The sequence below is a fragment of the Cynocephalus volans genome, chromosome 11, assembly GCF_027409185.1.
Source record: "Cynocephalus volans isolate mCynVol1 chromosome 11, mCynVol1.pri, whole genome shotgun sequence".
Classification (NCBI taxonomy): Eukaryota; Metazoa; Chordata; class Mammalia; order Dermoptera; family Cynocephalidae; genus Cynocephalus; species Cynocephalus volans.
The window spans coordinates 56272994-56296163 of NC_084470.1; the positions used below are offsets into that span (position 1 = coordinate 56272994).

At 46.5% G+C, this 23170-nt stretch overlaps 1 protein-coding gene across 1 annotated transcript in view; it reads left to right on the forward strand.

Annotated features, from left to right (window-relative positions):
- LIMD1 (LIM domain containing 1) overlaps positions 1–23170 on the forward strand; it is a 65008-nt gene that overhangs the window by 2583 nt on the left and 39255 nt on the right. The window lies entirely within an intron of this gene.

The window sequence follows — 23170 nt, forward strand, 5'->3', positions numbered from 1 at the left end:
AAGTGCAGTTCCTGGACTAGCAGCATCCCCTCACCTGGGAACTGGTTAGAAATGGAAATTCTAGTGCCCCCTCCCAGACTACTGACTCAGAAACTCTGGCATGGGACCCGTGAGCAGCATTTTCATGAGCCAGCCAGGGGATCCTGATGTTCGGGGAGATTTGAGCCCTGCCGCCTAACAGCCCACGCCCGGTACCAGCCAGCAGCCAGGTTGTGCCACAGCCATGGCTTGGGATAGGATGGAAGATGTTCCTGAATGTTTTTTTCAAACTTGCAGGTTTTGTTTTATTCTCTTTTTTAAAACCACAAACTCTTAGAGACTGCTGGCTTCAATTTTTTTTCTCTGCACAGAGTTTGGAGGCAGCAAGAAGGTAGCTATATTCTTCTGTTGAGTAATGATTTAGGTGTCTCATAGGAGAGCTAGGTAGAAAGCCTGTTCTTAGAAGAGTCAGGTTTTTTTTCATTTTTCAGTTCTGGATAATTGGGGTCATGATTTCCCCATAGCCTGAGTCCCACTGGGGTAGCAGCTCTGCCAATTGCGGAGAGGGCAGGGCAGGGAAGACCCTGGGAGGGAAAGATGGCTGGCTTACAGCTTTCAGTCTACTCTCATTCTCCGTGAATGAGAATGAGTCTGTCCCGAGGTCCTCGGAGGGACAGGAGTCTGAGGCCCCTCGCCACTGGACATACTTAACCCATGGCGGCATTATGTTTTTGCTCCTCATTGGAACTGGCTCTTACCCCACAGCCAGCAGGCAGAGGTTTGGGTTACTGGTTATTGGTTTATTTTTTAAAGCATGTAACACCATCTTACTGTGAACTGTCCCTTCTCCTTTGCAATTCCCACCTTTGGAAGTAATATTTAGCTGGAGGTACTATGTGTCTTTTAAACTTTTGTTTAGTTTTCAATTTCTAGCTCATTGAACAACAAAACAGTGGTTGTATTTGTTCAGGGATGCAAGTTTACACCCCAGGCCAGAGCAGGGATATTAGCTAACACTATTCATTCATTCAACATACGAGGGTACTTATTTTTCCACAAACATATTGAAGTAGCCTTGTATATTTATCGAGCACTTATCTTGGGCTGTGCTCTGTTCTAGGCCTTGGGGATACCTAGTGAAGAGGACAGACAGAAACCTCTTCCTCCCTGGAACAGACAATGTAGTAGAAGGAGGCAGGAAATGGACAAAGTCAGCAAGCAAATACTAGGAGGGAAATAAGGTAGAGGAGTGGGCTGGAGCTGTGGGGCTGGGGGTGGCAGGGAGATTTCCTGTTTTAAATCTGGTGATCAGGGAGTGTCCCACTGAGAAGATGGCATTTGAACAAAGGCTTGAAGGAGGCCAAGGACTGGACCATTGTCCTTCCACGAAAGGGTGTTCTTAGCAACAAGAACGGAGACCCTGGGGTCTGGGTCTGTGCCTGCACTGTGATAGACCCTTGATACTGACTGTTCAATTTAGGGTCACAACAAGTCTAGGAAGCAGGTTCTGTTGTATGCCCATTTTGCTAAAGGGAAGACTGAACTGGAGTCTCACAGGTGGTACTGATGTTGCTGGGACTTGACCTGCCCGTTCAGCCTCATTGCCCTGCTTCTAACCACCATTTCCAAACTGCCTCACAAGCACAGATTGAAGACCTATTTTATTCATGTATTTCTATGTTTTTTTAATTGAGATGAAATTCACATAATATAAAATTAACCATTTTATTATTTATTTTTTAATTTAATGTTGTTTTTTTTTTGGCAGCTGGTTGGTACGGGGATCTGAACTCTTGACTGTGGTGTTATAACACCAGGCTCTAACCAACTGAGCTAAACAGTCAGCCAAAATTAACCATTTTAAAGTGAACAAGTCAGTGGTATCTAATACTTTCACAGTGTTGTACAACCACCACCTCTATCTAGTTGCAAAACATTTCCATCCCCCCAAAAGGAAACCCCGTACCCATAAAACAGTTGTTCCCTATTTCCTCTTCTCCCCCAGCCCCTGGCAATGACCAATCTGCATTCTGTTTTTATGTATTTACCTATGTGGGATATTTTATATAAATAGAACTATGTATTTCATTTCTTTTTTGATTAAGCATTACATTCGCATGTAGAAAATCAAAAGATACACGAGCACACGCAATGAAAACTGAGTCTCCGTCCTGCTTCTGGTCAAGTGTCCTGGGAATAATGAGCTATATGTGTGTGTCTGTCAGTTCCTGTGGTGGCATGCTTTCTCTGCTCTTTGCTCCCCACTGAACAGTGTGTCTTGGCAGCTCTTCTACATTAGCATGTGTTGGGTTGGCTCCATGTCACTGCTGTGGGTCATGCCCAGGTCACGTAAGCAGCCCTCACTGATGGACCTTTAGAATGTGCCCATCTGCAAGGCGTAGCCATAGATGTAGGCTAAACTCTCAAGAGTGGGATTGCGGGGCTGGGGGCTTTGTGTCCTTTAGATGTTGTGTAATTTCTCTCCGCTGAGCTCACACCAGGGACTGAGCTGTAGGAGAGGGTCTGCCCCACACCTGCTGTGGCAGCAGAGCTTGATCTGGTCTTTTGTGAGCACCCATGTAGCAAAGGAGGAAGTCCTTGCATCTGAGCATCCAGCAGTCTGGGCTTGGCCTGGCCCTGCCCTGGGACCTTGAATGGACTGTGTGCTCTTCTGGGCCGCACGTTGGTCATCTGCAGAACGAGGGGCTGGACCAGCGGGGGCTCACAGCCATGGATGCCCTTCCCTTCCCTAGATCTGGTATTACTGGAAAGATTTCGTCTACCCAGCACACTACATTTGCTAAATAATGGTTACTTTTTATTTCCAAATAGAACATTTAATAGTACAGGGCTTTTGCCAGAGAGAGTCAAAGTGATATAACAGTCACCATCGGAGTCAATGTAATTCTAGTCAAAATCAAAGAAAAGTAGATGTTTTGGTTAGTTAGCCTACGTCCCCTTCCTGGATCAAATAAAAGGTGACCCTTTGGGTGTTTGACATTGCGAAAGAGTGTGAATCCCTGTTAATCCCTGTTGCTCCTTTGAGAGCCCTTAGGGCTTGAAGATGCCTGGTTTCCAGTTATTGGTTAACTCATCACTGAGGACTCTTCTGGCACTTCATGGCGGTTTCTGTGGGCTTAGTAAGATAAGGTCCTAGGGAAGCATTGTTTCTTTCCCCTCTTCCTGCTGGGCCTACTTCCTTCTCCAGGACTCCTCCGTGGCCTCTTTGTGTCTTTCTGTCCCTGAGGAAAGAATTAAGGACACACTCTTGGCGCTGTTTGGGGAGTGTTGTTGGGTTGCTTGCCTTCCTAGGTGTTGCTAAGGGAAGACGCTGCCCGTGCAGCGTGGCTCCTGCTTCAGCACCACGGTCTGCACTGCAGCGGGGAGGCAGAAGGGCCTCGTGCCTTTTCTTTAGTTGTGCCCGGTCTTTTCCTCCACGGTGCTTTTTCTTCCTCACAGGGGTCCTCTCCTCCCTTCCTAAGGAAAAAGGACTCAAGTCAATCATCTGTCACAGGCTGGGCTTCCTGGGAAGCTGATTCTGAGACAGTTGAGTGTGCAGGGAGCGTATTCAAGAGTGTTCTTGGGAACACACCTGTGGAAAGAGGGGAAGGAAACAGGAGTGGGCCGAGGAGGGCTGAGCTGCAGGGAGCCCAGGAGCAGGAAGAGCCCTTCAGAGTCGCCCGAGTTGTGCTGACATGGCCTAGCCTTCATACTGCTCCATGGATCAGCCAGAGGATGTGGGCTGCCCTGTGATAGTAGTGGCCCTGGGCTCTGTGCAGCTGGGGCAATCCCTGCAGGGGATGACAGTGAGGACCACCTGCCGGCTGCACCTCAGCAGCTGCGCCACAGCTCCTTCAATGAAGGGAGATCTGGGCGGCCTTCGCAGTGTCTGCCATAGTCCCCCTTCTCGGGGCAGTAAGAGCATATGACTTCAGGTGTCATGGTTCTAATAATAGCTGCTGTTGAGTGCCTGAGATCTGCCAGGCGTTGGGTTAAGTGCTTTGTGGGCATTGTCATCATTTAACCTTCATGGCTGTTATGACACAGGCACCATTATTCTCTGCTTGCAATTGAGGAACTGAGGGAAGAAAGGTTAAGTGACTTGCTCAAGATCACACAGCTATGCGTGGTGGCACTTCTACACCAGTCTGACTACTTGCGTGGTGGGACTAGGTAGTCCCTCAGTCCTGAGCTGGAAGCCTTCTGTCTGCCCCTCCAGATTCACTCTCCATCCAAGTGCCATGGGGGGCAGCAGTGGGCTCCCTGCCCTTTCCAGACCTTCTTCACCCACATTCAGGACTCTGTACTTTTGTGTCCTTTGGACCCAAAGCCCCCATGCCCTCCCTTCCTGCTGTGATGGGTCTGAGTGATCAATCACTGCTGAAGCTCCCGCAGAAGAGGGCCACACTTGGCTGAGGAGGCTCTGCCAGACTCCGTTAGGCACCAGAGGGGTGAGAAGGCAAGAATAACTTGGTCCCAGGGTCTTCTTTACCCAGCAAGTGGATGGATGCCCTTGCCCCACCCACATGGACAGAAAGAGGCAGGCTTTGTCTTTAGTTTTCCTGTTTTTGGTGCATGTTCCTGCTGCAGTATTCTAACCCAGAAAGTTGCAGTGCAGATCCACCTAAGCCTGGGAGCCTGAAAACAGGTGTGACTTCTGGGAATGGCCCTGCCCCTGCCCCTGCCAGGGACCAGGGAGCCTGTCTCACCTAATTTCATTTTACTGGTAATGCCCGAGCCTAAATGAGCAGTTCAAACAAGGAACATGTAAACGTTCTGTCTGCTCCTTCCCATCTGAGAGTCTCCTAAACACACTGAGTGGCTCCTTATCTTCATGACCTTTTAGGCACTTATCAGACTTCGTTAGCAATAGGTGCTTGAAATATGGGGCTTAGTTCCAGCCTATATTGAAAAATTGAGCATTTTTTTTTTACATAAAAGGAAACAACATGGGCCAGTCCTGTAAAAGAGCCCCTTCAGAATTCTAGGACAGGACTCTGGCTGTGCATCCCCGAGGTCCCGGCTAGCCCCCCACCCCAAATAGCAGGCATTTCATTCAACCCAAACAAAGTAATGGAGTAGAAAAATTTGGTATAAGCTTCATTAGCCGTCTGGCTCTGTCCACTGGCGTGACGGAGTGTGATTACCTAGGAACTTCTACCAAAGTGCCTTTTGGAGACATCATGCCATAATTTGGACCTACTGAATCCAGGCTTCATTGATATGGAAGGACATTTCCGATCCTCCAGGTAACTTTTATAAATGATATCCAAGATTCCAACTCTGCCTGTCTAGTCCTGCAGCTGTACGGTCTCGGATATGGGGATGCCCAACCCTTTAGAAATCAGGCAGCCTATGTGTGTTTCTTAATGGACTGGGCAGTCTTTCCCTTGAAATTAAAAAGGCGTATATTTAAACTTTTTTATTGATATGTAATGTACATGTCATAGATGTTCATAGAGTGAACATAACCATCACCTGAGAAGCCCCCTGTACCCCCTACATCCCTCATCATCCTCCAGAGATCCCCAGTTCTGACTTCTAACAGCACAGCGAATTTTTGAGCTAGCATGTGATTTGAAGTAACTTTTAAAACCTTTTAAAAATGTAAAAACACATCATGGTGCTTCTAAGCGAGGCTTGGGCTGGGGACAGCAAGGAGTCGGTGGCTACTCAGCACGCCCTATAATGGTGGTGGCTCATGTGTGGCCAGTGGTCAGGGCTCAGACACCATTTTGGTCCTCTGTGTTCTCTGAAGGGACGTGACTTCATCACAAGCATTAGCCTCATCTCCACTGGCCACAAGCGTTTCCCTATAGCGATTTCAGGATGAAGAGGAAGCTCCCCAATTTCATTCACAGTGGTTCAGCTTGTCACTCAGTGGACAGATCAGCAAGACATGCACGTCAGGTCCCTGCCGTGTCCTCAGCATTGGGTGAGAAGGTCAGGCTCAAGCCTCGCTCTTGTGATGAAATCACACTTCTCTCACTGACCTTGGAGTCCTCACGTGCTCTGGCCATCCCTCCCATGCCCTTGCCTTGCCCCCTATGCTCCCATCATGCCAACCTCAGTGCAATGTCCTTCTGGCCAGCGTGATGCTGCTTGGGCCTGCCGATCCCCTTCCCGGTGGTCGGGTCTGCAGGAGCTATAGCCCTGGTGCAATCTGATGTGGGTTTCCCACGACACCTCCCTGTCCTGTCATGCTTTCTCTCTAGGGTCCTCCCTTCCCTGGGATGGTTTGTTTCTGCTCTGTTCCTTTGTCACCAGGAAAGAATGACTTATTTTTTTCCAACCAGTCCTCCTGCTTTCTTCATTAACAATCCAGAGCATGAAACTGATCTTTTGACATGGCCATTTTTGCCAGAGGTTTTTAAAAAAGTTATGTTTCTTTACATTTGTTGATTTATGTCTTCCACAAAGGAGACAGAATTGTGAAAGAAAAGCACACATTTGGGAGTCAGGAAATCAGATATTCTGGGCCTGATCCTTCCAACAGCCCAAGGTGTGATTTTGGGCAAGCCCCTCTGCCTCTACAGAGCCAAGATGACCTTTGAGGGCCCTTCCAGGCCCAAAGTTCTGTGACTGTCACATTGGGAATGAATCTAGTTAACCAAGTAACAAGGGACTGGCAGCATCATTGTTGGCCGTGGCAGAGAGCCTATTTATTAGTCCATTTCTGTTGCTTATAACAAAATACCCGGAACTGGGTGATTTATAAAGAAAACAAAATTTATTGCTTACAGTTTTGGAGGCTAGGAAGTCCAAAGTCCAGGGAACACACCTGGTGAGTGGTTTTGGTGGTGGCAGCAGTGACACAGAGTATCACATTGTGAAATGGTGGAGCAGAGAGAACAGAGAAAGACAGACTCTCTTTCTTCTTTTAAAGCCTTCAGAACCATGTCCCTGACCACCATTTTTAGTCCGCAAGGCTCCACCTTTCTGTTACCATAAAAGGACTTCTCACCCTCTTAACAGTCACAGTGGGGGCCAAGTTTCTAATACATAAAACTTGGCGGACACAATTCAAGCTTCAGTGAAATTTGGGGGGAACGTAATTCAATCCACTATAGCCTGGAAAGGTAGGGGCCAAGTGGTCTAGCCCTATCCCCTTTCCAGACCTCTACAGAATTAAAGAACAATTTTTATTTTCAGTTATGGTTGCATTTTCAATTGCAAATGGCAATTATTTTTATTTTAGATATTCTGGAAAAATACATATATTAAAAGAAGAAACATCAGTCACTCATGTGCCTCCACCCTTAGGATAATCAGTGTTCAGATTTTCTGCAGAAAGTTTCCAGTACAAAGTGGTGGCAGAGCCTATTGGTGATGCAGAATGTTTCATGAACTGTAATTCTTGGATCTCTGGCCAAATGTGGAATCATTTACTGAGCTAGAGGCAAATTTGCTCTGAAGAGTGTGTCTAATTAAAATGAAATTAGAAAGGACTGAAGGTCTCCTTTAAGAAACAGCCAAACATGTTGAGCCACTGGTATTGCAATGATCACCAACTCTAAAGGCCTTTTGAGGCTCTCATTCTAATTATAGTCGGCATCCTTAGTGCGGGGAATGGCTAGGAGCTTTAGTTTGTGGTGCTCACTGTCCTTGTTCTTACTGGCATGTCCCAGGCCTCCTCCATGGGCTTCTGTGGCGCCCTAGAGTATTGCAGGGTCTCAGGCCTGGTCACTCAAGTCAGGACAGTGGCCTCAAGCTCAGCACTGTCTGGGCCGGTCTTTCCCTTCTCTCTGCCCCATATCATGTGGGCTCAGTGCATGTCTGTTCAAGGAATGGAGGACTTCAGCTAGGGTGTGAAGCGGGAGGAGAAGGGATTTTTAGCTGGGGTTATGGCTATGAGATAGTTTGCTAAAATATGCTGTGCTGTTAGGTATTCTGTGCCTGGCAATTTTCTAAGCATCCACACGTATTAACTTGTTTAATCCTCTTGACAACCGTGTTTTGTTATCCCTATTTTACAGATGGGGAAACTGAGATATACAGATGTTAAGTAACCTGCCTGATACATTTATTAAGTAGTTTTGCTGAGTGTGGCTGCTGGGTTGGAGATCTTGACCACTGTGCTGTGCTGCCTCTCAGCTCCTGGGAGCGCAATGGCTTTCTGATAAAGGGAACTTCAGGGGGCACTGTGGCCACGAGTAGGTCAGGGCTGGGATCACCTGGTTCTCTGGTGGGGCCAGGGCTATGCAGGGAGCAACAAACAAGGCAGGTGAAGAGGTGCCTGAGCTGGCTGGAAGAGCTGGATCTGACTTTTGCAGCCCCGGGGTGACACTCAGGTTCCTCCTCTGTCCAGGAGCCTGTGACTGTATGAGTACCTTCCTGCCAGGCAGTGACACAGCCACAGAGGCACAGAGGCTCAGAGACACGTGGGCTGCTCAGTGGCCAGGCCCCTGGCTTCTTTTGTTCCTCGGAAGGGTGTGGGTTAGGGTGAGTGCTGCCAGCATGGGTAGAGGTGTGCCGGCCCACACTTCTCATGGGGGCAGCCAGGTTCAGTAGCAACCCCAGCCTGTATGCAGAGGTGCTAGGAGCAAATGTTGGTTGAAGCTTTGCTTAGAGTTCATCTGGCAAACTAAACAGAAACCTTACCCTAAAACAAAACAGTTCACCAAAATTTCCAAGGCACGTGAACGGCAGGATAGTACTTACCAGCGAATATTTGTACCTACTCCAGTTTTTGTTTTTCATTTTTCCCCTCAGAGGGAAACCAGCTGGACACAGGATCTCAGGGTCAGGAAGGTGGGAGACTTTCTGCTTGAGCATTTCAGAGGGAATACTTTAGGATCCACAGCCAGGTTATTTTTAAGTCTGGGGAGCTGTGAGTTTAGAGTTGGCTAAGTTCCTTTCTCATCTTTCCTGTTCTCTGTCTCTGTGTGTCCCAGGAGAGCAAGGACGGGTTACTCCCGGTTATTGCAACCTGGCTGGGAGCATATCAGAGGCCTGTATCTCCCTTAGACATGTGTTTGTAACATATAGAAAGTTCTGGAAGCCTGCCATTATCTGTCTGTCATTCAAGGGGAGGGAATTTGCGTTTGGCAGGAGGCTGCCCTGCAGCTCTTCTGGGAGGTGAAATGACCGAGGTACGTAGAAGACCTGGTGGACAAAGCATCCCCTTATGATGCAGGCCCTGAATCAGGCAGGCCCTGGGGCGCTAAGCATGTGACGCTAATTCCAGATAAGTCAATAGCAAATTTGTTTTTGTTGCCAATAGCCCTCTCTGAGCATAACAGCAGTTTCCCTGTTCTCCTGAGCCTCCCTATCAGCTGAGTTTATAGATTTCCTTTGAGCAGGGTAGAACCAAGTTGGCGTGTGTTTGTTCACATGACAGGGCCTGCCCTGAGGTTTTGCATGTGCTGAAATGTCTTCTGTTCCCTCCCGGCAGCTCAGTTTGCATTGCTTCCTGATGATGCAGTAAGGTATTGAATTTAGGAGGAGATGGATTTTGGGGCAGGCCAGCTGCCGGCTGTGGCTGGGCTCCAGGACCTTTGCTGACAGTTATCTTTACATTAACAGTGTGCAGGCAGCAGGGAGATCACGTCTCAGGCCTGATTGTGCTGCTTGCTGGCTGTGTGAGCTTGGGCACCTTGCTGCACTTTTCTGCCCTCAGTTTCCTCATCTTCTGGGGACTGAATATCCCGTGCTTATTATAATTCTGTTTCCTTTCCTGTGCATGCGAGCCTCAGAGTGAGTTTTGGACATGGGGCTGTTGGCTGGGAAGGAGAGGACTCTCAGTTCTGAGGGCTACAGTGGTTTGAAGCAGAACCTGCTTCAGACACCGTGTGTGTTTGTGTGTGTGTGTGTGTGTGTGTGTGTGTGTGTGTGTGTGTCACAGGCAAGAGCATCAGTTGAACTTGGAAGCTTTCCCTCGTTTGCTTGCAGAGGAACCAGCAAAAGAGCGGAGGAGCCTGCAGTAGGGAAGGTGTGAAAAACACATGTGCAGTAGCAGAGTTTGCATGGAAGCAAGTGAAGTCACACTGGCTGGGTGCCCTCCCAGATCAGCTCCATGTATGTTCGTTGTGGGCCTGCACGGGACCAGGCTGTGTGTTGACACCTGGGGCACTGGCTGAGTGAGACAGTTGCCTGTTCCTGGAGCACTAGGAGCCACTTCTTGCATTTCTCTAGTTCTTTACGGTGTCCTTTCAGTGGTTACCAGCACACAGTGAAGCAACATGCTCCTTGGAGTACTGAAGGGAGTTGCTGAGAGGTCCACTGCGGAGTTAGGAGGTGTGGGGGGCGAAGGCAGATCTGGGCTTCAGACTTTCCTGGACATTGCTCTTTTCACTACACTCTGGCCACCTCTAAGGTCTCATAAGCTGGCTTAGGACAGATTCCTGAAGCTGCACGTATTGGGTGGCTCCCTAGAAACAAACTCCAGGACAGAAGTTTGTGTGCAGATGATTTCTGAAGGATGTGCTCCCATGAGAGACTGGTCAGGGAGGGGGATGCTTTGCAGAGGGATCAGGAAGTAAAGGAGGGCCAGTCTCAGGCAAAGCTGCAGAGGAGCAGCTTCTACCTGCTTCCATGGAGAGCTCTGGAGTGTGAGCTGTACCCCAAGTTGTACAGGTCTGGCGACTTGGCCTCCACATTCTCCTGTGACTGGGGAGGTGCTTCCTTGGGTGACTTTGAGAAGGGCTTAATCTGCTTGTCCTTCCTCTGTGATGAAGATGCAGTTCTCCAAATCGACCTGCTCAGGTGGGGAGTCTCAGATGTGTTCATGAGGATTTTTTATGACTCGAAAATCACTTCAGTTACTGGCAAGGAGTTCACTGTCTCTTCAGTCTCTGGGATGAGTGTACCTTGCTTTCTAATTCACCCTTGCAGATGGGTCTTGATTCAGAACAGAACCAAGAATCCAGAGGTGGCTTTGCTCCAGGCCCAAACAAGTGGCTCGGATTGGGAGGGCCTGGATTGTCCATTGAGTGTATTGCCCACTGCCCCTTTCCTTAGCTGGCCGTCTCTGTCCTGGGTCCATCACTCCCCATCCTGAAGACCCCCTATCCCACTGTTGTCCAGTAAAAGTGGATTTTATTCAGACCCAAGACCTCAGACTAGGATACAGATGCCATCCCAGCTCATGGCTTGATGGTTTGCTAGAGTGTGTCGTGGGCCTTTATTGCCACCCCCAGTGATAATGTGTGCAATGGGCATGACCTGGGCAGCCAGCGAGTGGATGGAGGTGGCAGGCACTTCTGTGAATTGTCCTGGCAAGGTCCCTTCCGTGGGATCATCGTGTCCCCGTAAAGATGACTCTGAAATGCCCTTTTCCCACTAATAGTGCTTGGTTGTTCATTGGTCTCACTCATGAAATCAAAACTACATTCTTTTGGGGGAAAAAATTTAAGCTATTTGACAAAGTGGCACTTAAGAAATAAGGAAAATGAAGAAATAAAACCAAACACTGAATTAGTGATACTATTCAAAATATGAAACAGAGGACCTGGTGTTTGTAAGTTACTCATGAAGTATTTGTTGAATGAATGAGTTGTGTGTGTATTTATAATGTTACCCAATCAGAAGAAAAAAAATAAAATGTTTTGGTGGCAGTGCCACTATTTGCCCAGCAATAGTGGGCTGAGAAACCGTGGATGCTACACACATATTTTCACTCTAACTTGTGCCCGAAGGTAGTGTAACAGCCTGTGTTGATTTTGCTCAGACCCTGACCACCTGTCAGAGTTCTGAAGGATGAGCTTATTGGGTAATGACTTGCATGATATCGCCTGTGGCAGGCGGACCAGACATGGAGTGGAAGTTGAATGTTGGAAGTACTGGATCTCCACATTCTATAAACTTGGAGAAGTCCTGTTCCTTGCGGTAAAGCTGAGAGTTGACCACATTTTGAGGTGAAGGGAATTTCAGAGAGACAGCGTGTAACCTGGGTGAGTCTCTGTGTAGTTCCATGTCTTGCCTGGGTGGGTGGAGCTCCAGGGTTCAGAAGCTGGGGCTGTGGGTGTGAACCTTGAATGGGTCACAGTATTCCTGCTGGGTTCCATGGCTCTTACCTGCCCCTACCCCAGACCTTTTTACCCACCTCTGTGCATCACCACATCCAGAGAAAATAGTTCCAAGCCAGAATGATTCATTTCTTATCAGCTGTTATTGGGTACCTACTATGTACAAGAGACTGTATTAGGATTAGTGGGGTCTTCCTTTTATCACAGACATTTATGAGGTACTTCAAAAAAGTTTGTGGAAAAATAGAATTGAAAGATAATACAAATCTTTCCATGAAACTTTTGAAGTACCCTCATATTGTCTAGTTTCTCCTGCTGTGTGGGAGTGGGACTGCTGTTTATTTTGTTCACTATAGTATCACAGCGCCCAGAGCCCAGGCAGTGCTGACACACCGCAGGTGCCCAATAAGTACTTGTTGAACGAATGAACACCCTGGCCAAATGGTGGGAGGCAGATAATCCCTGATTTCCTCCTGAGCGTCAATGCTTTGAGCCGGGACACACACTCTGGGGTCAAGCCCTACCCCACACTCACGCGCCAGGGACACAGGGACACTGGGCTCACTGTCCACATCCCCCACCCTGAGCAGGAGTTACTCAGATGAGCTCTCCGATGTGGGTAGAAGGTGCCTTGGTAGCTGAGGGCTGTAGGGGTTGATACACCATGGTTTGTCTGAGTGGAAACTTTATGAAGTTCCAGTGACCAGGTCCTCAAAGTCCTGGGCAAGTTTGGGTGGGAGCAGGGAGACAGGCCATTGGGCACTCGTGGTCTTATCTGATAAGACCTTCATATTACACTAAATCAGGATTTGAGGAGCTGTCCGTGGAAATGAAAAGCCTCATAAGCATGTGGATTTTGGGTCTGCCACTAACATCCCTGTGCCTCAGTTTCCCCATCAGTAAAATGTGCATATGTTTGTTGTGAGGACTGAAGTAGCTAGTATATATCTAAGCTGTCCTATATGGGAGATGGGCCACATGTAGCTCTTAAGCACTTCAAAAGGTGGTTCGTCTGAACCGAGGTGTGCTGTAGGTGTGACGTACACTCTGGACTTGAAGACTTGGTATGGAAAAAAAGAATGTAAAATAGCTCCTTAATATTTTTATATTGATTCTGTGTTGAAATGGGACTATTTTGGATATATTGGGCTAAGCAAAATATATTATTAAAATTAGTTTCACCTGTTCTTACTTTTTAAGTGTGGCTTCTTGAAAATATAAAATCACACATGGCTAGCATTATTTTTTTGTTGGGCAGGACTGCATGTCATGAAACACTTAGAATAGGTTACGGCACATGGTGATCGCTTGCTGTATAAGCTCTTGCTGTTATTTTCTCAAAAGTATCAAAGCCTTTTTACCTTGTCCCATCTGAAAGCCAAGTCCGATTGATTTGTTCAGAACCACAAACGCTTAAACAAAAAAGGAGACCGATTTCATGACTGCCACCCCCCAAAGGAGCCCGTGAAGGCCGTGTGCTGGATGCCAGGGATGGCCAGACCGCTGGCACACAGCCTTAGAATGTGTGTGTTCTCAAGAGGAAGAAGGTGCGGTGGGGTCTGCAGCTGCTGTCTGCAACAGGGCACGATGGAGCAGCTGTCAGCTGTAGCTCAGCCAATTTCCTGGTACTTAAAAACACACTCAGTTTAGAGAGTATAGGCAGAGTGTCCAGAGGGACCACCCATCCCCTCAAGGTGGTTAGAGAAGTGAAAGACAGTGTTTCCGGTCCAGGGAGGCAGGCGGAAGGTTGTTCAGGATTTGGCTCAGCTGGGGTGCCTGTGCCCTGCCTCTTGGCCTGTGCCCTGGAGCCCTGGCCTGGGCATGGGTCTCCCCAGAGACGTGTGGGGAAGTGTGGTCACGTCAGAGGCAGGCTGGGGGGTGGCTTTCCAGGCAGCTTCCAAAGGCCTGTTTGTCTGAAGCTTTGCTCTCAGGGGCGGGGGCTTAAACAGAGGCCCTTTGTTGGCCAGCCACGGAGGTCAGTTTTAGAAGCTGTGAATGGTCCAGGGCTGGCAGCCCCTCCTCTGCCCATGGCCGGCGGTTGCCATCTGTCTGTGTTACCCAAGCCTGATGTGGGTGTGTGTGGGGCGGGGAGAGACAGTTCTGCCCAAGTTTACAGCCCCAGAGCAAAGGAAGTGGGGGGTAGGGGCGGAGCAGGAAGAAAGGAGACAATGCTGAGTAAATCAGTAGGGCTGCAGCCAGACAGGCAGTTGTCTGTGGGGTCTTTAACCTCTGCATGGGCTACTCAAGGGCAGACCGGTGCCATTGCTGACCCAGCGTGGAAGTCACTTAGTGTCACTTCTGCTGTGCTCTGTTGCTCTAAGTAGTCACAGGCCCTTCCATACACCCACATCTCCATGGGTATGTCTAGGAATTTATGGCTGTTTTAAAAGGGCTGTATTTGCATACAGTGAAATGTGTAGTTTGGTGAGTGCTAACACATGTAGGCACCCACGTAACCCATGCTCCTATCAAGATATACAATTAGCTCGGTTGCCTAATTAACTCGGTTGGTTAGAGCGCAGACTTATAACACCAAGGTCACGGGTTTGGGTCTCCACACCAGCCAGTTGCCAAAAATAAATAAATAAAAAGATATAGAACATTTCCATCCCCAGAAAGTTCCCTCATGCCTCTTCCCAGTTAGTGCACAACCCCAGGCAACCGCTATTGTGATTTTTTTCATCATTTATTAGTTTTGCCTATTCTGAAACATAATATAAATGAATTCATGTAGTATTCACATACAGTCGATTCTCATTATTTGCGGATTCCATATTTGCAAATCTGCCTACTTGCTAAAATTTATTTGTAACCCCAAAATCAACACTCATAGCACTTTTGTGATCATTCGGGGACATACACAGCATGGTGAAGGTCCCCTAACACGCACCTTCCTAGCTGTGGTCGAACATGGCGATGCTCTGCTTTGTTTCAGCTCTCGTGCTGTACACACGAGTCCTTTTCGTGGTCTGTTTAGTGCCAGGTCTTTTGCATTGTCATGCTTTTTGTTGGTAATTTCACTGTTTAAAATGGCCCCTAAGCATAGTGCTAAAGTGCTGTCTTGTGTTCCTAAGTGCAAGAAGGCTGTGATGTGCCTTACAGAGAAAATATGTGTGTTAGAGAAGCTTTGTTCAGGCTTGAATTACAGTGCTGTTGGCCGAGTGTTCAATGTTAATGAATCAACAATGTATATTAAATAAAGTGTCTTTAAACAGAAGCACACATACTAAAGGGTTACTTATTGATCAGTTGGTGAAAATGTTGTGGCCAGAGTCTCTCAGAAATGTAATCTGTATTTCTGCTGGGAGCGATGGTTCAGTATTCACTAAATCAGTATACTTGTCTATTTTACAGAACATAACTACTGCAAATAGTGAGAATCACCCATAGTACTCTTGTCTGGCTTATTTTCCTCAGGTAATGTCTGTGAAATTCATCAATGCTGTTGCATTGTTAATTGTGCTTTTTTTTTTTTTTTTTTTTTTTTTTTTTTACTGCCAACTAGTATTCCATTGTATGGACATACCAGTTTGTTTTCCCATTTCTCTATTGAGAAATGTTTGGTTTCTTTCAATTTTTGACAATTAGGAATAAGTCTGCTATGATTGTTTGTGTACAAGTGTGTGTGTATGGACATGTGCTTTTATTTCTCTTAGGTAAATAAATACCTAGGAGTGGAATTGCTAGACTGTATAGTAGGCCTATGTGTTACTTTTTCAGCAACTGCCAAAAAGTTTTTTAAAGTGGCTGTGCCATTTAATGTTCCCACCAGTGGTGTGTGGTGGTTCCTTTGATTCTTGGGGGCTCTGCTTTGCTCATGGCTTTCTAATGCACCTGCCCTCTGAGCTGGTGATGCTTTGCTGATACCCTTCCAATTTCTTTTTCTATTGAAATATTATCTTCACAATAGATTTTCATTCCTTTTATGATAGCTTCTGTGCTCTCCTAAGAGTTTAATTTTTTTTTACCAGCTTTCTCTATTATAGAAGTCTTCTGTGGTTTTTGCCATTTTAAAAAACTTAAACACAGCTAACTGTAGAAAAGTCAGAAAATAAGACAAACAAAAATAATAAAATTCACTCATTATTCTACTCTACGGATAATGACTGTTAAGGCAGACTTTTTTTATACATAGACATTTAATTTTTTTTTTTTTTCATAGACATTTAATTTTTAAGACTCAGTGAATTAAAATTAATTTTGTTGTAGAATTGGAGACTTTAGAAAGCTGTGACTATAGAGGGTATAGGGGAGTCAAAACTCTGTTTCCTCCTAGGGTGCCGGCTGGGCCTGAGAAGAAAATTAACATAAGATAAACAGGAGAAAAACATACCAGTTTAATAAAAGTTTTATGTGACACAGGAGCCCTCATAAGGAAATGAAGTCCCAAAGAAGTGGCAAAACTTAAAGCTATTGGGGCCAGCCCGTGGCTCACTCGGGAGAGTGTGGTGCTGATAACACCAAGGCCACGGGTTCGGATCCCATATAGGGATGGCCGGTTAGCTCACTGGGTGAGCGTGGTGCTGACAACACCAAGTCAAGGGTTAAGATCCCCTTACCGGTCATCTTTTAAAAAACAAACAAAAAAAAAAAACTTAAAGCTTTTGTATTAGGTTGAATAAGGAGAGGTAATTGTAGAAAAGTAACTAAATTATGCAGAGAGGCTAAAGGAAGGTAAGAATTATTTTAACAAGATTTGTTTGTACAGAATCTTCTCTGCTATGATCCCCCCATTGAAGAATGTTTCTTTTCTCCTGGTACAGGGAGGGCATCTTTTACACAGGAGTTTTTATCTCCTGTTTGCTGGAAGAAAAAGGGAAGATTAAGATGCCCTCTTAGCATCCGCTCTTTTTCAGGTGCCTCTAGCTCAAAGTAATCCTTATGTGAAAGTGGCATATTTGGGGATGGCCTATTCTGCCACCCTTCAAGGGCCTCTAGGGATAAAAATCAAAGTTCAGAAGCCAGTGAATGAAGCATTTTCCCTTTTAGTCGCTTGTTAGAAATGCCACTTCCATTTGGTTTCTGAAAGTTCCTGGGAGACTATGTGTCACCCTAGTTGCTGTCTTTATTTTTTGCTGGGACAGCCAGATTCTAATTTTATATGAGTAATTATTGAGTCAGAATTAGAGCTGGGCCCCCCTCCCCTCTCCTCCCAAAAGGAATCTCTTGCCAGCATCTTCCTGACAAACCCCTGTTCCTTCCCCTTGAACACTTTCACTCTCTCAAGGGGCAGCCACGATGAGTGTCAGTCGATTGTGATTGTTAGAAAGGTTTTCTTCCTAAAGATCGGACCCAGTCAGCAGTCAGATTGATACTATTAAAACAAAACCAGGTCACACCACTCCTGTGCTCAGAAAGAATCCTTCAGTGCCCACCCCCACCCCCATTCCTCACTCAGATTGGAGCCAAAGTCCTGGAAATAGCCTTGGAAGGCCCTGCCTTCCCCTCCCACCCCTCCACTGTTCTGATAACGGTGGCACCCAGTGTGTTCAGTGGCTGTGAGCTTCTTTCCCCAGGCAGGGGAGTTGCTCAGGCCCCTCCCTGAGAGATGTCTTGGTCCTCAAGATTCCCAGGAAAATCATGTCTGTGTGTGCATTGCAGAGAGCTCACTTTACAGATTTTAAGCGAGACTGTCTTAAAAAGTTGTTTCTGTCTTTTCTAAGAAAGGGCCTTGATGACTGCCCCGAGTTACACTCTCAGCCAGGCGTAGAACTGATGTTATAATATTTTTTGTGACATGAACCTGGCCCAGTCTCCCCAATTCTTTCCTGCCAAGCTCATGACCGCTTGTTAATGAGCCTTTTGAAGATGGGGAAACTAAGGTAAGAGCAATGAAGTAGCTTGTCCAAGGTCGCTGACCTGTAAGCGGTAGGACTGAGGAGGCTCACTTCCCAGGCTTTCTGTTTGTTCCAGGGAGAAGGTCGTGGGTGGGTGTGCTCTCCCAGGACGCTGACGTTGGAGACTCTCCGCACGCCTGGCTGGGTGCTGGCAGCAACGTCTTCTGCCCCTATCTCGCTGGGGAGGGGGAGGACGAGGGAGAGAAGGGCTGTCTGTCCGGAAACCTGAGAGAGTGCACACATTTCCCCTCAGCTTTAGGAGATTCTACCAGGAACTTTTCACCTTGTCTTTTTTTCCCTTCTCTGTCACACCCTTTTCCCTCTTTGATTAATGCATATTTAAAGCGTCTCTAAAATCAGCCTCATGTTGCTTCTGAGGAAAATTCAGGATTTTGTTTTTTTGGAAAAAAAAAATGGATTTTCATTCTTGTTCCTTTCTGGTTCCACAGTCAGCGGTGGCTGTGGGGAGGGGGTGTCTCACTGGGATGGGGGCTTCTCACTGCCCCTGGTCACTCACCCGAGAGCTTTTCGACATCACAGCAGTCACCTCTCTGCTGCCTGCTGGAGGGAGGCTGAGGGACTGCTGAATGGAGCTGTGGGAGCCAGAGCTGTGTGGGAAGGGGAGGGGCCAAGGGGCAGATTGTGGGCTTCATTCATTCATTCATTCATTCGTTCATCTGCTCACTCATCCAGCAGGCATTTGTTGAGCACCTACCGTGGGCTGGACATCTGCTCATGAAAAAGGTGTGGCAGAGTCCTCAAGGGCCTTGCTGTCCTGGGGGACAGTTACAACACCCAGAGGAGGAGTAAGGATGTGAGTGTGGGCCCAGAGGAGAGAGGTCAGTTCTAGAGCTGGGGGTTCCCCGCAGGAAGAACTCAGGCATGTGGGAGCCACTGTATTTGGAATGCAGGTGTCTGTGAGGAGAGTAGTTGATATCTTCATTAATTCACTGTCCTCAGGCCTGGAAGGAAACTAGGGAGGAAAACACCTTTGCTGGAAAGGAAGGGAAGGAAAGGAACTTGTGTTGGGTACTTCTGTGTGCCCTGAGCAGTGTTACCTCATCTCACCTAATCCTCAACCTTACCGCATGAAATGTGTATAATTTTACAACCTGTCTGATGGGTGAGAAAACGACGATGGTGCTCGAAGTGGGATGTGAACCCGGTATGTGTGCCCAAACCCACTCTTTGCAGTTCCCCTGCCAGAGAGAGGCTGTGAGCAGGGTAAAGAAGGTCTTGCCACTTGGAACCACCAAGACTGCTGGGTCACCCTCAGGCTCAGCAGGAGTGGACCCTGGTTCTGGAGCTGGCGATGCTGTAACTCCTGATCTACTCAGTGTTTACACAGCAGTGCTCATTTTGTGAAATACCATTTTGAGTCATAAACTTATGATATTTGGGCTTTTCTTTGTGTATGTTATACTTCACTAAACATTTTTTTTAAAAACAGCACTCTCCAGAAAAGGATAATGAGATAATGTTTTTAGAACTCTGTAAAATGTTTTAGCTGTTTTCCTTCTCATGTAAACTGGTTACCAATTGTGTGCATAATAAATGCTAGCTTTCTTTACGCTTGAGCTTAGGTTGCCAGATTTAACAAATAAAAATATAGGACACCCGGTTAAATTTGAATTTGAGATAAACAACAAATAATTTTTTAGTATAAATATGTACCATGCAGTATTTGGGACATACTTTACTAAAAGATATTTGTTTACTGAATTCAAATTTACATGGGACATATTTACACTAAAAAATTATTCATTGCTTGGCTGAAATTCAAATGTAACTGAGCATCCTGTATTTTATCTGGCAAACTTACTTTAATCTGAGAGTCGAAGGGAGAGAGAAATGCACTGAGCCTTATTTGAGAAATCAGAGGGTTCTGAGGCCAGATGGAAGAAAATAATCCAGGAGAGAAGTGGATTGGTGGCAGGCCATTGGGTGGGGGATTCTGATACGCTAGAGGGAAATTGAACCAATGTCGAGAAGGGGGTATGTGGAATAATCTGGCAGGAAAGGGAGCAGTGATATAAATGGCCTGCATAAGGGGTTTAAGACCCTTTCTGCTAGAGGTTGATATTTATTCTAGTAGTTTATGTTGATGCAAATCCTGGGAAACATGCACAATTGTGAGCCTCTCACACGGGAGAGTGCTGATAGAAGTGAGATAACTTGAGAAACTGGCTTCAAAATCTAGGAAAGTTTAAACAACAAAATAAATGATAGAAATCAGTTATAACCCAGAGAATAAAATAAATATCCATGAGTACTTACTGGTATAAATACATAAATGGGGAGAAGGGAAACTCTTGTACAGATTTTACTAGTAAAATATAGAAAGAATGGTGAAAATAGGTCACCGTTTAGAAAGACCACTGTAATAATTGTTTCAGGTGAGAAACATCAATGGATGCTGCATACTGGGCAAAAATATGATGAAGAACAGGATATTTATTCGATCTCGTAGTATTTCTTTATGAAGTTCTTATTCATTACAAAGAGGGAAAGAGTAACTTTATAGTGGAGAAACCTGACAGATACCAGCTTACCCAAGTGATCAAAGTTAACACAACCGGTTAATGGTTCCAGTCTGCATGTCAACATCATATACACCCTGACACAAGGTGTTGAGGTGGACATGTGATCACTGGGGTATTATGAAGGTAGTTTATCTTTACTGTAGAATATTCAAAAAATGCAGAAGAGTTTAAAGAATAGAATCAATATCATCCATAACCCTACTTCTTAGCAGTAACCATGGATAATAATTAACGTCCATCTTTGTGGTCATGTCTTTATGTATTTATTTAAAAAAAAAACACAAAGTTGAGAACAATGTAGTACATACTGCAGGGTGGTCCCCTCCCCCCTTTTTTCATTTAACATTTTATTATGAATATTTTTTATGTCATAAAATAACTCTAGAACGTGCAACTATTTAAAACTAAATTAAATTAACTAAAATTAACTAACATTAAAAATTTGCTTTCTTCGTTGCACCAGCCACATTTCCAGTGCTTGGCAGCCACTTGCACTATCATATTGAACACTGCAGATAGATTATTTTCAGTATCACAGGAAAAGTCCTATTGGACAGCGCTGCTCTAGAGAATGATTTTTTAAAGTCGTATAGTATTTACTTAACTTCTGCATTTGAGTATTACATTGTTTCCAATTTTCCATATTTAAGTGTTTTAATGTTTCGATGAGTTCTCTTGCACATTCTTTTTAAAAAAAAAAATAACAGCTTTATTGAGGTATAATTCACATACTGTAAATCCATCCTTTGAAAGTGTGCGATTCAGTGGGTTTTAGTATACTTACAGTGTTGTGCAGGGCTTGCTCCGGGATACTTCGAATTCCTATTTCCTCTGGAGAGTGGAGGGTGGGAATCATTCAGGCCAGGGAAGGTTAGTGCCCTCGGGCAAAAGGACACCTGCAAGTAGCCTGGCAGGACAAGCTCAAGCTTACAGTGATTATGAAATTGCTTTAGAAACTTCATTTCTCATTGCAATGAAGTAAGGCCATCACTGATTTTGAGGCCATGTGTGTTTTAATGGCAGAGTGAAGAAAGTAGACTGGCGCAATGACCCCACAGCCCAGAATGACCTTAAATACTTCCTTTGTGGCTTGGTGATGGCTTTACTCATTGACTCGGGAACTGCAGAGTGTGTGAGAGAGAGGGCAGAGGCAGGGGATGCCCAGCATACAAGGTAGGATGCAGAGTGTTGCATTGTCTGCATCCATGGTTCTCATCCTTGGCTGCATGTTAGAATCAACTGGGGAGCTTTGGCCCCACCCCCCACAATGGGAACCCGACTCTGGGTAATGCTGGACATCTGCACACTGATGCTGTACAGCCAGACTTGAGGAGTGGTCGTCTGATCTGCTCATTAGCTGCCCCTGGGGATTTTTATGAGCTTGTAGGGTGGCTAAGGAGTGGACTGTTGCTGGGATCATTGGTCCAGCTCTGCCTCAAGGGCTTGGCTCCTCTTCCAGAACCCGTTGACACCCAGAGCTGCCCAGAGCTGCCGAGGTGTATAGGCTGCAACCTTTGGCTGAGAGAGAGCCTTGCCCAACTTGTGCTGAATAACTCATGCAAACATGCCACAGGCAGGTCTCCCCCTTCCATCATCCCCACAAGTCTTGACTGGGCGCCCTGGCCCTTGCCTCAACCCTTTTTGCACACACCGTAGGTGGTTCATGTCTGCACCCCATAAGATGTCCAGTGGGGGTGGGGGACAGCTCCAAGAAGCCTCCAAGAGAGAAGTGGTCACCTGCACAGAGCCGAGGTATGGGCCCGGGGATGCAGGACCATGGTCATTGGCTGGTCTGATGGAGTCTTTATTTAAAACTTTTTTATCACAACAAAAGATGCTGACCTGGCCATCGCCCAGGCTGGCTGTGGATGCAGTTGAAGGAGGGCCACCAGGTCCCCAGGCTGGCTGTGGGCGGAAGAGAGGCTGGAATTCTGTTCCTGCCTTTGTGAGTGAGTGAGGAAGGTGCCATGGCCCTTAAACCAAATTTGTTTTTTGGCTTTGGGTGTGCAGGAGATAATTTAGTACCAATTTGTGATAACTTATTTCTTGTGGAGCGCTGCCCAGGCCAGGCGGGTTGTATCTGCATTTGATTGGTTACGCTGTGTTATTGGTTTTTAATGAATCTTCCTGGAACCACTGCAGGGGGCCGGCACATTCCAGGAGGCAGAGTGGGCTCTGTCCCACCCTAAACCATAGTGGTTTCCCTTTTGTCTGTTATGTATATTGTGGTTCCACTGCTACTTTTTTTGAGAGAAGTTTCTACCCATTTAAACAGTTTGAAAACCACTATTGTGCACAAAGAGAGTTAGACCAGCCTGATTTGTAGTTCACCAGTGCCATTAATATGGAGCCGAAACAAGGACAGCACTGATGGCAATAGTGATAATAAAATGTCAAATTCCCTCTAGAGTAAAAGTTTTTGTTTACTTCTGGGAGATGGAAAAGCTCTTTGGAAGGCCTGTTACGTTGCTTTGGCCTCTTAAAGGCCATTACATTACAACAAATCACAGTGTTAGCAGTGTTTGTACTTGGTACCCAGTTTTTCTTCCCTGGCACATGGAAGACTGTATATACAGCTCTGGACAGCTGCCCAAAGCCCTGGCCCACCCATCTGCAGCCTCCTGGATGATAGCCAGTCAACATGGGAGGGGCAAGTTGAGCGTGAGGCAGGCTCCCTGGCTTCCAGGAGGTTCTGCTTGAGAGTGGCCTCAGCAGACCTGGGCCACATCAGTCAGTGACAATCTTGGGGCCTCTCAGGGGGAAGCCTTGGCCCTGGAAAACTCTGCAGCCCTTGGTCAACCCTGCGTGCTGCCCTGAGTGTGCAGTCTCTCTTCCCAGGGGTCAC